The sequence below is a fragment of the Ranitomeya variabilis genome, chromosome 6, assembly GCF_051348905.1.
Source record: "Ranitomeya variabilis isolate aRanVar5 chromosome 6, aRanVar5.hap1, whole genome shotgun sequence".
Lineage (NCBI taxonomy): Eukaryota > Metazoa > Chordata > Amphibia > Anura > Dendrobatidae > Ranitomeya > Ranitomeya variabilis.
The window spans coordinates 174,964,987-174,982,965 of NC_135237.1; positions in this window are offsets into that span (position 1 = coordinate 174,964,987).

Below are 17,979 nucleotides of genomic sequence, written 5' to 3' on the forward strand. Positions count from 1 at the left end.
CCCCGGCTACTTCTAGTGTTGGCGTTAGGAGTAGATATATGGTCAACCCAGTTACCACTGCCCTATGAGCTGGATTTTTGTATTCTGCAGACTTCCACGTTCCTCTGAGACCCTCGCCATTGGGGTCATAACAGTTATATGGTCAACCCAGTTACCACTGCCCTATGAGCTGGATTTTTGTATTCTGCAGACTTCCACGTTCCTCTGAGACCCTCGCCATTGGGGTCATAACAGTCCCGGCTTCCACTATGTTAACACCGTGTGCCGTCAGTGAGATGTACCATCCCTGCCCACAAGCACTTGTCCATGTGTCCATGGTTAGGTGGACTTTCCCTGTAACAGCATTGTTGAGGGCACAGGTAATGTTGTGGGACACATGCTGGTGTAATGCCGGTACGGCACACCGGGAGAAATAGTGGTGACTGGGGACCGAGTACCTTGGGACGGCCGCCGCCATCAGGTTGTGGAAAGCTTCCGTGTCAACGAGCAGCATTTCTAGTGCAAGCAGAAAGGAAATATTAGAATTTAGGACTGTGGCCTGTGGGGTGTTGGCTGGGTATTTCCGCTGGCGTTCCAAAGACTGGGTTATAGACGACTGAAGGCTGTGCTGGGACAAGGACGTGGACGGGCTTGATGATGGTGCTGCTTGATTACAGGCCACAACAGGTGCAGTGCTAGAGGCATCTTCAGATGCACGGTGTACTGGGGATTGGCTTCTATGCAAAACAGTGGAAGAAGCAGTGGTGTGACCTGCAGGCAGTGGTCCTGGAGCCTGGGGTTCGGCCCACACAAAGTCGGATGCTTTGCTGCCATGTGCCTGATCATGCTGGTGGTGGTCAGGCTGGTTGTTTTGCTACCCCTGCTGATGCGGGCATGGCAGGTGCTGCAAATGGCCTGTTTGGGGTTATCAGCAGAGTCTTTAAAAAATAACCAGACTCAGGAAGATCTAACAGTTGGAATGGCAACTCATGTTGGTGTCACGGTGAACGGATGCATGCCTTCTGTCTGTGGCCACCACACTGCTTATTCCTGCCTGTTGGGGGATATGCCTCCTTCCCCATGTGTGCTGCTGCCCTCGCTCTGCATGTCCTCCTGCCAGGTTGGGTCAGTCACATAGTCATCCACCACCTCATCTAACACATCCCCACCCTCCTCCTGACTTACTTTCTGGCAATTGTGTCTCATTATCATCCACCTCTTCTGACACTTTCCCACCATCGCCTTTGCGTGACCGGGGCTGGTCAAAGCTTTGGGCATCTCTACATGCAATCTCATCTGTCCCCACTTCAAGTTGTCCAGTCGAGAGTTCTGAATCTTGAAATGGAAAACTGAACAGCTCTTCAGAGTGTCCAAGTGTGGGAACAGTTGTCTCAGGGCACTCGGCATGGTGGGAGGAAGGAGGATCAGGGTGAGGAATATACGGGCCACACTCACGGCTACTCAGACTTGACCGTGTGGAAGACATGGTGGTGGTGGTGGCTAAGTGACTGGAAGCATTATCCACTAGTCCAATTAATAACGAGTGTCCCACGACGATCTCCCCTATAGAACAGTGACATCGGGTGATGTCACTGCTCTATAGGACCCTCAGTGACACACTGACAGGAGACAATGGCTCCTGCAGTGCATCACTGAGAGGTTACTCTAGTTCACTGGTCTCACTTTATGGCAAAATCTGCATGGGAACTTTCTCACACAGCAATGCCAAAAGTGAGACTAGGGACTATTTTGTTACAGTGGCAGAGGAATTCAGTGCGGAAGGATACCTTCCTCCCGTCATTGTATTCCTGGAGCCCCTAGAGAGCGGTCACATCAGCTGACGCTGCTGTTCTTCACAGGAGATCATCGTGGGACACTTGTGGATTTCTGCGCATCAGGGAGTATATTGTTTGTTTGTTATTTTAATATTTTTTACAGGTGACACTGGCTTTCGGGGAACAAAGTGACAAGTGATGGTGAGTATGTACTCTATGTTATATGTACTGTATGTCTATATGTATGTATTGTATGTAATGTATGAATGTATTGTATGTAGTATGTATGTAGTATGCATGTAGTATGTATGTAGTATGTAGTATGTTGTATGTATGTATGTAGTATGTATGTATGTAGTATGTATGAAGTATGTATGTGTGTAGTATGTATGTCGTATGTATGTGTGTATGTAGTATGTATGTAGTATGTATGTTGTATGTATGTAGTATGTTGTATGTATGTATGTTGTATGTATGTAGTATGTATGTAGTATGTTGTATGTATGTATGTATGTAGTATGTATGTTGTATGTATGTTGTATGTATGTTGTATGTATGTATGTGTGTTGTATGTATGTATTATGTATGAATGTATGTCGTATGTTGTATGTATGTTGTATGTATGTAGTATGTATGTAGTATGTTATATGTAGGTAGTATGTATGTAGTATGCTGTATGTAAGTTGTATGTATGTAGTATGTATGTATTATGTATGTTGCATGTATGTAGTATGTTGTATGTATGTAGTATGTTGTATGTATCTAGTATGTATGTAGTATGGTGTATGTATGTATGTATGTAGTATGTATGTTGTATGTATGTATGTAGTATGTATGCTGTATGTATGTAGTATTTATGTAGTATGTATTATGTATGTTGTATGTATGTGGTATGTATGTAGTATGTATGTTGTATATATGTAGTATGTTGTATGTAATATGTATGTTTGTGGGGTTTTTTACATTCAACACATTAGCCAGATGATGGGACTACTACTGTCCCATCATTGGCTAATGTGTCAATCACTGTCACTGTAGCAGGCATAGCCCGATGGGACTTGTAGTCCCATCGGATGATGCCTGAATATCGACACAAAGACCCCCGGCAGCCCGTACAGACCCCCGAGAGGCCCGTACAGACCCCCGGCAGCATGCACAGACCCCCGAGAGGCCCATACAGACCCCCGGCAGGCCCACCCCTGTTCTAGAGCAATCATTCTTCGTAAATCATGGTGCAACCTTTATCATTTTTCAACTTATATATTTTTTTGGTTGGCGCCTGTTCTTATTAGCTTGGATGTGCTAGTCTTTTTCTGTATTTCTATTGTTTCTCTGACATAGTTCAACAGTTAGAGGAGTAGTAATGGTCCTGCTAGCAAGCTTACATTCTATAATGAAATTTGGGAGAGGGGAAACAATAGGTAGAAAGTGTTTGTAGTTTTGTAGTATGTGTACTGGCCTGTAAGTGACTGTAATGTTTAGTTGGTGCTCAACTAAGTTAATTTTGTGTATTTTGACCAAATGTAAAGGCTTTAGGTTAGTTTTGTACAGCAACAACAAGGAACAGGAGTTGTCCTGTTTAAATGTTACTTCTATGTCACTGTGTCAGATTGCATTAGGCCCACTTTGCCTACTGCAATAGAGTCACAAAGTACAGTTTCCACACTTTATGGTTTTCATGATAATTTGTTGTTGAATTTTATTCAATGAACAATAATTTTGGAACATTGTCTATGGCCTTGCCAGCTTTAGAAAAATGGTCTCTTAAGTGTAGTTACAGCCTAATCTATTATTATTGTCATGACCAATAGGATGTTAGCCGGCATGGTGGACTAAACGTATCTGTGTGACTGGAAAAAAAGGTAGAAAAGTCAGCCTACCACAATAAGTGTGTGTGTGTGAGTCACCCGACAGGGCAGTGGGGTTACTCGGTACCGGGTCCAGTACTTAAAGGGAATGTCACGGTGGCTGCGACCCGGTCCGTGGCCCTGGGCATTGAAGTAAAAGGGAAAGGTCTTTTAAGGGAGTTGTAATAAAGGGAGATGTAATAAGGGAGTTCTAATAAAGTTTGTGTTGGTGACATCACCTGTGGTTCTCGGTCAGAGGGGATCGATGCTGCTTAAAGAGGTCCTTTGCCTGCGGCAAATATGGTGATGCTTTCCACAGGTGAGCGGGGTCCCCAGGGCTCCCGATGTGTATGGCAAGGGTGGTGAATGCCAGCAAATAAACGGAGGACACAAGGTTGTAATGTCTTTACCTGGCTTACTGGTGGTAGCAGGCCACAGTCCAGGGTAACAGGAACAGGTGGTGATATTGTCTGGGCAGCCTGGAATCAATGGTGGATAGCTTTCCCAGGTGAGGTCCGTAAGCCTTCCTGCTCGCGCTCATATGCGAGGTTCTTGCTGCCTGTGGATCCCTGACAAAGTCCTCTCTCCTATCCTGGGACAGTTACCCGTATGGTGGGCAGTGCAAGCCTTTTTATAGGGTCTCTATCACGACCCGGGCTCTTCGTGTACTGCTGCACCTTCAGGTGTGGGTGCGGGCAAACTACATAAAGTCCTCTTCCCTCTGGTTCTGCTGTGCAACATAGAGTTCTACACAACATCGGGCTCCCGGTGCCCGGTTCCTGAGCTTCGGCTCAGAGGGTGCCCGGTCACAGTTCCCCTCTAAGCCCTTTCCTTCTCCAGTGCTCCTTTCCTCAGATGCTCACTACATTCCAACCCTTCAGATTATCTTCCTTTCCAGGAGCTGCAGCTCACACGTGGCTGCACGGCCCCACTCTCTGCTCTTCTCTCTCTCTCCTCCACTGTTTCTGAACAACTGTCTAACGCTTCCTCCAGACCAGAATACATATATCAGGGTGTCCTTGTGCACCAATAACAACAATGACATAGGGGAACCATCATAAACCCCCAATATTGTTCTTGGGTGGGCTACAAGGCACAATAACCAGACCTGGTCTTGAGCCGCGCCAGACGGTTTTTCTTCGGTCTGTAAAACAACAGGGCAAACGGGTTCCACACATGCTGCCGGCGCATGGTAAAACCAATAAAGGGCACCAACTAAGAGATGCCAACTATATACAAGTGAAAGTTCTCAGGTAAGCACTGTTCATTACCTTACTGTCTCTTTAAACTGTAAGAAACATCAATAAACATAATCAAAACATTTTCAAAGCAGGCAACTGTCTCTTTACTTCCTTTTCCAGGGTAGATCCTGGTGTCCACAGCTTCCTGACTGGGGAAGTTCTTTAGTGTATGTCACAACAGGTGACTCCATAAGAAACAGTCCATCAACAGGGGTTTGTGTAGCCTGGTTATGCACTCCACTCTCAGTGGCTACATGGGTATTGATACATTGTCCTGGGCACTTTTTACACATAGGTCATAATATCCGCTTTCACCATGGTACTGGGTAAAGGTTACTTTGTCTCCTGGGAAAAGGTGACGGTCAGGATGTCCCTTTAAAAGTAACATAGTAACATAGTTATTAAGGTTGAAGGAAGACTTTAAATCCATCTAGTTCAACGCATAGCCTAACCTAACATGCCCTAACATGTTGATCCAGAGGAAGGCAAAAAAAAACCATATGGCAAATAGTAAGCTCCACTTTGGGGAAAAAAAATTCCTTCCCGACTCCACATACGGCAATCAGACTAGTTCCCTGGATCAACGCCCTATCAAGGAATCTAGTATATATACCCTGTAACATTATACTTTTCCAGAAAGGTATCCAATCCCCTCTTAAATTTACGTAATGAATCACTCATTACAACATCATACGGCAGAGAGTTCCATAGTCTCACTGCTCTTACAGTAAAGAACCCGCGCCTGTTAGTATGCTTAAACCTTCTTTCCTCCAGACGTAGAGGATACCCCCTTGTCCCTGTCTCAGGTCTATGATTAAAAAGATCATCAGAAAGGTCTTTGTACTGTCCCCTCCCCTAGTCTTCGTTTTTCCAAACTAAATAGCCCCAAGTGTAATAACCTATCTTGGTATTGCAGACCCCCCAGTCCTCTAATAACCTTAGTCGCTCTTCTCTGCACCCGCTCTAGTTCAGCTATGTCTTTCTTATACACCGGAGACCAGAACTGTGCACAGTATTCAAAGTGTGGTCGAACTAGTGACTTGTATAGAGGCAAAATTATGTTCTCCTCATGTGCATCTATGCCTCTTTTAATGCATCCCATTATTTTATTTGCCTTTGTAGCAGCGGCCTGACACTGGCCACTGAATATGAGTTTGTCATCCACACATGCACCCAGGTCTTTTTCATTGACGGTTTTGCCCAGAGTTTTAGAATTAAGCACATAGTTATTCATCTTATTACTTCTACCCAAGTGCATGACCTTACATTTATCCCCATTAAAGCTCATTTGCCATTTATCAGCCCAAGCTTCTAGTTTACATAAATCATCCTGTAATATAAAATTGTCCTTCTCTGTATTGATTACCCTGCAGAGTTTAGTGTCATCTTCAAATATTGAAATTCTGCTCTGAATGCCCCCTACAAGGTCATTAATAAATATGTGGTACCCCACTGCTAACCGCGACCCAGTCCGAGTGTGCTCCATTAATAACCACCCTTTGTTTCCTATCCCTGAGCCAGCTCTTAACCCACTTACACATATTTTCCCCTATCCCCATTATTCTCATTTTATGTATCAACCTTTTGTGTGGCACTGTATCAAAAGCTTTTGAAAAGTCCATATACACTACATCCACTGGGTTCCCTTGGTCCAGTCCGGAACTTACGTCTTCATAGAAGCTGATCAAATTAGTCTGACATGAACGGTCCTTAGTAAACCCGTGCTGATACTGGCTCATGAGGTTATTCCTCTTCAGATACTCCAGTATAGCATCCCTTAGAATGCCCTCCAGCATTTTACCCACAGTAGAGGTTAAGCTTACTGGCCTATAGTTACCGAGTTCAGTTTTTGTCCCCTTTTTGAATATTGGCACCACATTTCCTATACGCCAGTCCTGTGGTACAGACCCTGTTATTATGGAGTCTTTAAAGATTAAAAATAATGGTCTATCAATGACTGTACTTAGTTCCTGCAGTACTCGGGGGTGTATCCCATCCAGGCCCGGAGATTTGTCAATTTTAGTGATTTTTAGATGCCGCCGTACTTCCTGCTGGGTTAAGCAGGTGACATTTAATGGGGAATTTTTGTTATCACTGATCATATTGCCTGCTGTTGTGAATTCTGCTTTTGGGTTCCCTCCGGTGGTAGTAGGTGGTAATGCAGTTGTCCCTGGGTTGCAGTCCTGGTCAGGTGTGTCTGCTGATTGCAGTTCTGACTGGGGTATTTAGGTGTGCAGGATTCATTAGTCCTTGACAGTTGTCAATTGTTGTTGGGAGGTGTTGAACCTCTGCCTGGTTCCTCCTGCCTTTCTGCCAAATCAGCAAAGATAAGTGTCTGGTTTTTTTTTCCTGTGGCACACATGCTGTGTGCTTCACAATTCAATGCTATTCTTTGTGTTTTCTTGTCCAGCTTAGATTGTGTCAGTATTTTCTCAGTCTTGTTGGATTCTCTGGAGTGGCAGATATACATTCCATGTCTTTAGTTAGATTGTGGAACTTTTTGTATTATCTGTTGTGGATATTTTTGGAAGGGTTTTAATACTGACCGCCTAGTAATCTGTCCTATCCTTTCCTATTTAGCTAGAGTGGCCTCTTTTGCTAAATCCTGTTTTCTACCTGCGTGTGTCTATTCTTCTCCTACTCACAGTCATTATTCGTGGGGGGCTGCCTATCCTTTGGGGGTCAGCTCTGAGGCAAGATAGCATTCCTATTTCCATCTATAGGGGTATTTAGTCCTCCGGCTGTGTCGAGGTGTCTAGGGTTTGTTAGGCACACCCCACGGCTACTTCTAGTTGCGTTGTTAGTTCAGGATTTGCGGTCAGTACAGGTTCCACCGACTCCAGAGAAAGTTTTCATGCGGCTCCAAGGTCACCAGATCATAACAGTCTGCCATGAGATTTTCTTGTGTAAATACTGATGAAAAAAAGTCATTTAGCATATTGGCTTTTTCCTCATCCTCATCCACCATTTCCCCCAGACTATTTTTAAGGGGGCCAACACTATCATTTTTTAGTTTCTTACTATTTACGTAGTTAAAGAATATTTTGGGATTATTTTTACTCTCTCTGGCAATGAGTCTGTCTCAATCTTTGCTGCCTTGATTTGCATTTTACAGAATTTATTCAATTTTCTTTATATATTTAATGCCTCCTCACTACCTACTTCCTTTAATTCTCTAAATGCTTTCTTTTTGTCACTTATTGCGCCCTACAGCTCTATTTAGCCATATTGGTTTCCTCCTATTTCTAGTATGTTTATTCCCATATGGTATATACTGTGCACAGGTCCTATCCAGGATGCTAATAAACGTCTCCCATTTTCTTTGTGTATTTTTATATCTCAGGATATCGTCCCAGTTAATTGCACCAAGATCCTCTCTCATCCGTTGGAAATTTGCCCTTCTGAAGTTTAGTGTCCTTGAAACCCCTCTACTACATATCTTATTAAATTATACATGAAAACTTATTATTTTGTGATCACTATTCCCCAAGTGACCTCCAACCCTTATATTTGATATGCAGTCTGGCCTGTTGGTTAATATTAGGTCTAGCAGTGCTAGTGCTTCTTGTTGGGTCCTGAACCAGTTGTGAAAGGTAATTGTCTCTCAAAGGTATGACTCCACGACTCTGCGGTTTACAAACAGTTCAATTGTTCCTCCAGGTTCCTTAATAAACCCCCATCCTCTATCCAGGTTAAATGAAATCACAGTTCCTTGTCTTATTTGTCCTCGATCCATGGGTATAGTTTTGCGGGACCGGGCTTTAGCCAGCATATTGCGTTCCTCCATAGCCTCCCATTTAGCTCAATGCTCCTTTTCTTCCACGGCAAGTTTTAGTATTTGTTGTCTACAGTACTCTTCTTTTTCTATCATTTTTACACTATTGGCTGCTGCTTGGGCCTCAACTTGGAAACCCATAAGTTCTGTTTTAAGGTGCCTCCAGCATATGGTTTCTTTTTGCCTGCACTCCTTCAGGGGCGAGGGTTCAGATACTAGCGGGTCTGTCAGTGCATTCCTCAGATCTGTCATGCAGTCCCAGGTTACTGTAGTGGTAACTACCTGGCCAGGCGTTGAGGTTGGCGGGGGTGCAAAGGGTCCCACCAGGGTTTCTTCAGCTACCAGGGCAGTTTGCATACCTGTCTCTCCGATGACCGTGTCCTTTTCTGCCTCCGCTGGGGTCAGATGCATTGGTTGCAGGGCCTGTTGCTATGATGTCGTCGTCTTCTTCGCCAGCGTCTCACTTTCCAGTTCCACTGGCTTTAAAGGTGTGGGCTTCGGGTCTTTCGTCAGCGCCGCCATCCTTTTCAGCAGTACCGCTCTTTCTGGCTGGGGTTGTGAGCGCTGGTGGTAAGTTTTGTCGCTGTTCAGTTGTCATCCTTCTGATCAGGGACTGCTGCCATGCAGCTACCACTGTCATCTGGGTCTGCAGGAGACGTCGGGCCAGCTCCTCCATCTTCGCACCGAGGAGCTCCGTATCCAAGGTGGTCATCAGGTCCGGGGGTTTCTTGTGGCTGACCGGGGACATCCTCTCTGGTGTTGGCAGGTCCTGGTGGCTCTTCACTGCTGTCCACCATTGCTTCTACTGGGTAGCATGCAGCCATGCTGTGGCCACACTTTCCCACAACTCCCTCCTTCCTGCTTCATGAGCGGTCTCTGCTCCACTTTCCCGCCGACCATCTCCGAGGGCAGATCCATCCTTCTGACGGACATCTTTGTCTGCATTAAAGCCTCTGTAGTGGGCGGGCCCAGCTTTCGTGCCAGTTCTTGAACTCCACCCACGGCAACACATTTTCTCCTGTTCTCTATCTGTCTCATGGTGCAATAATGATGGCCATTACACAGTCCAATACAGTTCATGGCGCACAGGACCCAATTCACTGGGTCGGTCCATCCTGTTTGTGATGCCAAATTGAGTCACTCGCCAGGGTAGTGGGGTTACTCGGTACCGGGTCCTTAAAGGGGATGTCATGGTGGCGGCGACCTAGTCCGTGGCCCTGGGTGCCCAAGTAAAAGGGAAAGGTCTTTTAAGGGAGTTGTAATAAAGTTTGTGTTCATGACGCCACCTGTGGTTCTCGGTCAAAGGGGACCGATGCTGCTCAAAGGGGTCCTCTGGGATAATGTTACTGCAGCAAAGATGGTGACACTTCCCACAGATGAAGCGGGGTCCCCAGGGCTCCCAATCTGTATGGCAAGGGTGGTGAATGCCGGCAAATAAATGGAGGACACAAGGTTGTAAAGTCTTTACCTGGTTTACTGGTGGTAGCAGGCCACAGTCCAGGGTACCAGGAACAGGTGGTGATATGGTCCACCTGGCCTGGAGGCAATGGTGGATCCCTCTCCCAGGTGAGGTCCATAAGCCTTCCTGATCATGCTCATATGAAAGGTTCTTGCTGCCTGTGGCTCCCTGACAAAGACCTCTCTTTCCTGTCCTGGGACAGTTACCCGTATGGTGGGCAGTGCGAGTCTTTTTATAGAGTCTCTACAGTACAGACAAAAGTTTGAACACACCTTCTCATTTAAAGATTTTTCTGTATTTTCATGACTATGAAAATTGAACATTCACACCATTCACACTGAAGGCATCAAAACTATGAATTAACACATGTGGAATTATATACTTAACAAAAAAGTGTGAAACAACTGAAATTATGTCTTATATTCTAGGTTCTTCAAAGGAGCCAACTTTTGCTTTGATGACTGTGTAAAAGGAAGGGCTCCCTCCACAAAATATTAAACCTTATGGTTACCAAAGGAAGAACTCTCACTACACCTCTATTGAAGTCCGATATTAACTATTATCGCTGAACTTGGCTATTAATAATTAATATCCACTTAATATGCCTCAACGTTATCTTTTCCTTAAGAAATATACTAACTGAGACAACACAGTGTAACAATAAAGGGTATTTATTACACACACACAAGTCTGCAGTCTATAACATACATATATATTTATACCCAAGCTGGTGACTATAAATATATATATATATACAAATATGCAGATATCACAACTCTGATACAGTAATATCACTACAGTATACAGTGATATCCCAAAAGTATCACACAGTAATAACCCACAATGTCCAATAATATCACAACAATATCACCACAATATAAAAACCCACAATTAACTGCCCGATTACCCAAATTAAACATACATCAGCCCTCCCAATCTATAGCTTACTAACCCTAAGGCCTAAAAGGTTACAGGGCCTAGTATGAAAAGGGGATACAGAGTACTTATCCAACATGTGGATCCATGATCATTCCAGCATGCAGGCACAGCAGAAGAGGCAGAGCACATGTGTCTTGTGCCTTTTATGTCCAGCTAGAAGGGGCTTGTCCAGCCCCAGGTGTGTGGGGATGAGGTCACAAGTCTATTGTCCACTGGCCTAAGTCCTAAATGAAACCTGATATACCAGCTTGAGAAGGGGGCTACTGAACACATGTGGGGGAATTATATATCACTAAAAGATATACATTTTGGAGCACTTCTCTTCTACAGACTGCTTTGCACACTCTTGGCATTCTCTTGATGAGCTTCAAGAGGTAGTCACCGGGAATGGTCTTCCAACAATCTTTAAGGAGTTCCCAGAGATGCTTAGCACTTGTTGGCCCTTTTGCCTTCACTCTGCTGTCCAGCTCACCTTATAAATGGTGTTGGGACCATTAGTTGTGTTGTGCAGAAGTCTGGTGGATACACAGCTGACAGACCTACTGAATAGACTGTTAGAATTTGTATTATGGCAAGAAAAGAGCAGCTTAGTAAAGAAAAACGAGTGGCTATCATTACTTTAAGAAATGAAGATCAGTCAGTCTGAAAAATTGGGAAAACTTTGAAAGTGTTCCCAAGTGCAGTGGCAAAAACCATCAAGCACTACAAAGAAACTGGCTCACATGAGGACCGCCCCAGGAAAGGAAGACCAAGAGTCACCTCTGCTTCTGAGGATAAGTTTATCCGAGTCACCGAGTGAGATAGCAGAACGAACCAAGAGGCCTGAATCAGTTGGTGATGGTGTTTCCATGGGGTCAGACGATGCCAGGCAAGATCCAAGAGCCAGCCCGCGCCGGTCAATAGCCAGAACCCAGCTCTCATTCGTCGAAGCCAGATAAACAACCATCGCAGGTCAAGCACCGAAGACCTAGTGGGAATCCCGACCCGGAAGTAGACATTCATGGTGGAGAATCGGATGTGTGAGTTATCCAAGTCATTACTTCTTGCAATGACATACAGTACAAGGTGTAGTCTGGGGAAGTGAAGCAGATGAGACTGAGTCCGGCGAGTGTAAGAAAGGCCCACAGAATATTGTTTGACTTTATATATTTTATATATTTGTGCAGGAAAGGTATGAGCCGAAATCATTAAGAGGCGCATGCCACTAAATGAATTTGGCCCAATTTATCTGTGGCATGCACCTCCGTGTGTCTGGTGTTAGTATAGATAAAGACTTGAGTAACATTTAGGCCGGCGTCACACTCTGCGTATGAAAATATGGTCCGTTTTTTATAGGTGTAATACGCAGAAATGATTCCAAAACAGTGATCCGTATGTCATCCGTAGGCAAGGTGTGGCTGCGTATTTTATGCATGTAAACCTCCATATGTAATCCTTATGGCATCCATAATGCGTTTTTTTCACGCAACCTTACAAAATGGACATTCACTGGTTTTGAGGCCTGAAAATAATTTAGCATAAATCCTATTTAAGGCCTCTACAACAGCTGAAACCCTCCCATATGGCCATTTTGTTGCCATGCTTGTGCAGGTTTTTTGGTGATACTTGGGCAACATGTGTGACCTCCCGCAATTCACACCAACTCAGCGGGTGTTATTTAATTGGGTCTTGTCACGCCGCTTTGGCCAGCCATACCCCGTGATAGTTGATCCGCGAAGGAGGAGAAGAAGAATGTGGGTGCATTTTCACAGGCTCTATTCAGCTCTGCGGACACATCCGGACAAATTCTTCCAGTACTGTCGCATGACAATACCCACCTTTGATATCTTGTTGGAGACAGTATGTCCAGAAATAACGTATCAGGATACCAGGATGCAGAAATGCATATCTGCAGAGGAGCGTCTTCTCCTTACCTTACGGTATGTATTCACCATCCTCACATACTGTATGTTGATAATGTTTTTTGTACTATTTTTATTTTCATAGCATCATATTTAAATTATATTAATCGATTTTTACTAAATCCTATACAAATATGTAGTAAATGGTAAATGTTAGTATCCAGTGTAAATTTAGAAAGGTACACTGGTCTCCTGCCTTTTTATATCCTCATATTACTTTGCTTTACTAGGGTTTTTTCAAAGCATTGTAACTAGTGTTGAGCGATACCTTCCGATACTTGAAAGTATCGGTATCGGATAGTATCGGCCGATACCCGAAAAATATCAGATATCGCCGATACCGATACCCGATACCAATACAAGTCAATGGGACACAAGTATCGGAAGCTATCCTGGATGGTTCCCAGGGTCTGAAGGAGAGGAAACTCTCCTTCAGGCCCTGGGATCCATATTCATGTAAAAAAGAATTAAAATAAAAAATATGGATATACTCACCCATCCGGCGGCCCCTGGACCTTACCGATGTAACCGGCAACCTCCGTTCCTAAGAATGAGGAGTTTAGGACCTTCGATGACGTTGCGGCTTGTGATTGGTCGCGTGACCGCTCATGTGACCGCTCACGCGACCAATCACAAGCTGCGACGTCATCGCAGGTCCTAAACTCCTCATTCTTAGGAACGGAGGCTGCCAGTTACATCGGTAAGTTCCAGGGGCCGCCGGACGGGTGAGTATGTCCATATTTTTTATTTTAATTCTTTATTTTTTACATGAATATGGATCCCAGGGCCTGAAGGAGAGTCTCCTCTCCTCCAGACCCTGGGAACCATACACTGGGAACTTCCGATTCCGATTTCCAATATCACAAAAATATCGGAACTCGGTATCGGAATTCTGATACCGCAAGTATCGGCCAATACCCGATACTTGCGGTATCGGAATGCTCAACACTAATTGTAACATAGCTAATTTTTTTTTGTTTTTTGGATTGTCGTATACGGGAATACATCTTGAATTTCTGATAGGGCGGTCCAGTATTTCAGGCATTGTGCGTAATACATGTGTTCAAATATGGGACAAACTACATGAACTTGTGATGCCGGAGCCCAAAAATGGAGGATTGGCTGAAAATAGCCCATGGATTTTCTGACTCTTGTCAATTTCTGCACTGTGTTGGAGCCCTGGATGGGAAACATATCAGGGTGCGTAAGCCGCCGAACTCGGGCACCCAATTTTTCAATTATAAGCAATTTTTCTCTGTAGTTCTGTTAGCTGTAGTTGACAGTAACTACAGGTTTATAATTGTAGATATTGGGGCCTATGGGCGAACTGGAGACTCTAGAGTCTTCAATGCATCCATTATGGGTCGGCGGCTACGTGAAAACCTGTTGGACCTCCCACCACCACAACAACTCCCAGGCTCCAATGCTGAAGCAGTCCCATATGTACTTGTGGCAGATGAGGCCTTCCAATTGACCAGGCATGTCATGAGGCCTTATCCCTGGCGCAACCTGGACCACCGGCGGCGTGTGTTTAATGTCAGACTTTCACGGGCACGGCAAATGGTGGAGTGCGCCTTTGGCATTATGGCATTCAAATAGCGTGTCCTACAGTCTGCCATTCAGCTGAGTGAGGCAAATGTTAACCCCTTCCCGACATCGGACGTACTATACCGTCCGATGTCGGGTCCCCTGCTTTGATGTGCGCTCCGGCGGTGAGCGCACATCAAAGTCGCGACATGTCAGCTGTTTTTTACAGCTGACATATGCGCGCAATAGCGGCGGGTGAAATTGCGATCACCCGCCGCTATTAACTAGTTAAATGCCGCTGTCAAACGCAGACAGGGGCATTTAACTACCGCATCCGGCCGGGCGGCCAGAAATGAGCGCATCGCCGACCCCGTCACATGATCGGGGGTCAGCGATGAGTCAGGAAGGTAACCATAGAGGTCCTTGAGACCTCTATGGTTACTGATCACCGGTGGCTGTGAGCGCCCCCCTGTGGTCGGCGCTCACAGCACACCTGCATTTTAGCTACATAACAGCGATCTGATGATCGCTGTTATGTAGCAGAGCCGATCGGGCTGTGCCTGCTTCTAGCCTCCCATGGAGGCTATAGAAGCATGGCAAAAGTTAAAAAAAAAAGTTAAAAAAAAGTGAAAAAAATAAAAAAAATATAAAAGTTTAAATCACCCCCCTTTCGCCCCAATCAAAATAAATCAATAAAAAAAATATCAAATCTACACATATTTGGTATCACCGCGTTCAGAATCGCCCGATCTATCAATAAAAAAAAAGCATTAACCTGATCACAAAACGGCGTAATGAGAAAAAAAATCGAAACGCCAGAATTACGTTTTTTTGGTCACTGCGACATTGCATTAAAATGCAATAACGGGCGATCAGAAGAACGTATCTGCACCGAAATGCTATTATTAAAAACGCCATCTCAGCACGCAAAAAATAAGCCCTCAACCGACCCCAGATCACGAAAAATGGAGACGCTACGGGTATCGGAAAATGGCGCAATTTTTTTTTTTTTTTTTTTGCAAAGTTTGGAATTTTTTTTCACCACTTAGGTAAAACATAACCTAGTCATGTGAGGTGTCTATGAACTCGTACTGACCTGCAGAATCATAATGGCAGGTCAGTTTTATCATTTAGTGAACCTAGCAAAAAAAACAAACAAAAAACAAGTGTGGGATTGCACTTTTTTTGCAATTTCACCGCACTTGGAATTTTTTTCCAGTTTTCTAGTACACGCCATGGTAAAACCAATGGTGTCATTAAAAAGTACAACTCGTCCCACAAAAAATAAGCCCTCACATGGCCAAATTGACGGAAAAGTAAAAAAGTTATGGCTCTGGGAAGGAGGGGAGTGAAAAACGAAAATGGAAAAACGAAAAATCCCACGGTCATGAAGGGGTTAATGAAGTCATAAAAGCTTGTGTTGTTTTACACAAATTCACAAGAATTCATGAGTGCTCCTCAGCTGACAGTGGTGAAGGCATGTTGGCTAATGTGGGTAGGCCTACAACACAAGTCCTTCCTCAGCGGCGTCCCCTTTCTGGCATAAAAGTTAGGGATATTTTTTTACAAATTATTTTGTTTCTCCTCAGGGAGCTACTCCCTGGCAAGATAATGCTGTTTCTATGTTGTAATTTTTTTCCTTTATAGCTATATATATTTTCTTAAAAAATGCATAAATTACTTAAATTACTTAACTATGTGTGTTTTATTGACTTGTGTAACAGATGTTTATGAACCGAGTAATTGAGTATGATGTTGTAATGATTGGTCTAACAAACTAAAATTGACTTTTGACTTTATTTTTTTATTATAGCAAAAGCCTTTTTTTTGTGTGTTTAAACACCATATTAATATCTTATGGTTTTTTTTGTTTTTTTTTAAACTTGACATAACCCATTTTGTAAGATAAATATAACAAAGTGCTATCACAGCAGAGTCAAACAAAAACATGGTTAGCACCAAAAAAAATAGAATCATCATAAAACAATTCTCATTACAGATTCCTGTATGTTGGTGGAGGTGATGGTGGCAGCTCAGGGTCCTGGTCAGGTGGCCTTTGTTGGGCAAATTGTCCATCATCCTGTGTGTATAATGTCTGTCCCTGCTCAAAATGATGCCCTTGCTCATATTGGCCAGTTGGGTATTGGCTATAATAAGGGTTTTGAGTATGGCCCTCATGATGCTGTAAATAAGGCCTTGCCTCATAACCCCCCTCAATATGGCCATGTCGTCCAAACCCAGGTTGGGACCAGCCTCCAGCACTGGGTCTGGACAAGTGGCCATATTGGGAAAGTTGATGGTATGATGACATACTGTAATATGCTGGCCTTGGGTTTTGGGTGGTAACGGGTAGAGGTGTAGGCACACGTGGAGAGGGTGCTTCAAATACTTGTTGAGCATGCACCTGTTGAGATGATGGAAGGCGCAGGACGTTACGTGCTGACAGCTGCCACCTCTCAATGAACTCGAATAATTCATACGGTTAATTTGGTGGGGTATATGCATCAATAAGTATTTGAAAACACCCTCTCACACATAGCCTCACCTCACGGGGTATGGGATGGAGGTACCAGGCCAGGCTCCTCGCATAGGCCTCCTCACCATCATCCTGTGCAGACATGGCCAAATAATTAGGGACCCCAGTGTCCACATTTCTGCGACTTTCTTGCAGCTCTCTCCTAATAGTAGGGTTGCTACTGTTTCCTGGATCATCCTGGCTTACTGGATCTAGTGCTGCTGTGGGTGGTGGTGCAGCTTCTTGGCCAGTTGTTGCCGGATCTTGTGGTGCAACTGAAGATGTTGCAGGAGGGATGTCACTGAAAGGATGTGAAGAAGGGCCAGCCACCTCTTCTCCTTCCCCAACCTAATCTATCATGGCCTCCGAGTCTGAGCTGGTCTCCCTCTCAGTAATGTTGGACTGTGTTCTGTTAGTAAAGTATGAGAATAATTAATTAAAATTTAAAATTTTACCATTAAAAAACATATGTGTAATGTGTTTTGATGCTTTTACTTACGGTCTCAGATCCATACTGGGATCCAAAAAGGAGAGTCGGTCATAATAAATGTATTTGCGCTTTTTGGCAGGCGCTGCTGACACACTCCTGGCCCACTGCTGCCTTTCTCTCCTATACTGGTCACGTATGCTTCGCCATCGTCTCATAATATCTTCCACTGCAATCAAAGAGAAAAAATCATGTATAAGGCCATTGTGCACAGTGGTACTACAAGGTGTCAGTGATTTAACAGATTTGCCTAGTAACATGCATTTCTTAAAAAAGACCACAAACAGCACAATACGATACAATGGAAAATACATAGAATGTAAGGCCACAAGGACAGGGTCCTCTTCCCTCTGTAGCAGTATGTCATTGTAAATTTGGTTACTGTAAACGACATCTATAAAACTCTGTACGTAACCCCTTTCTCATGTCCAGCACCATGGAATTAATGGTGCTATATAAATAAATTATATTAATCTTAATGAAAATAGCAATAGGCCTAAATCCATGTAGGTAATGCAGTTTGCAATATTAATT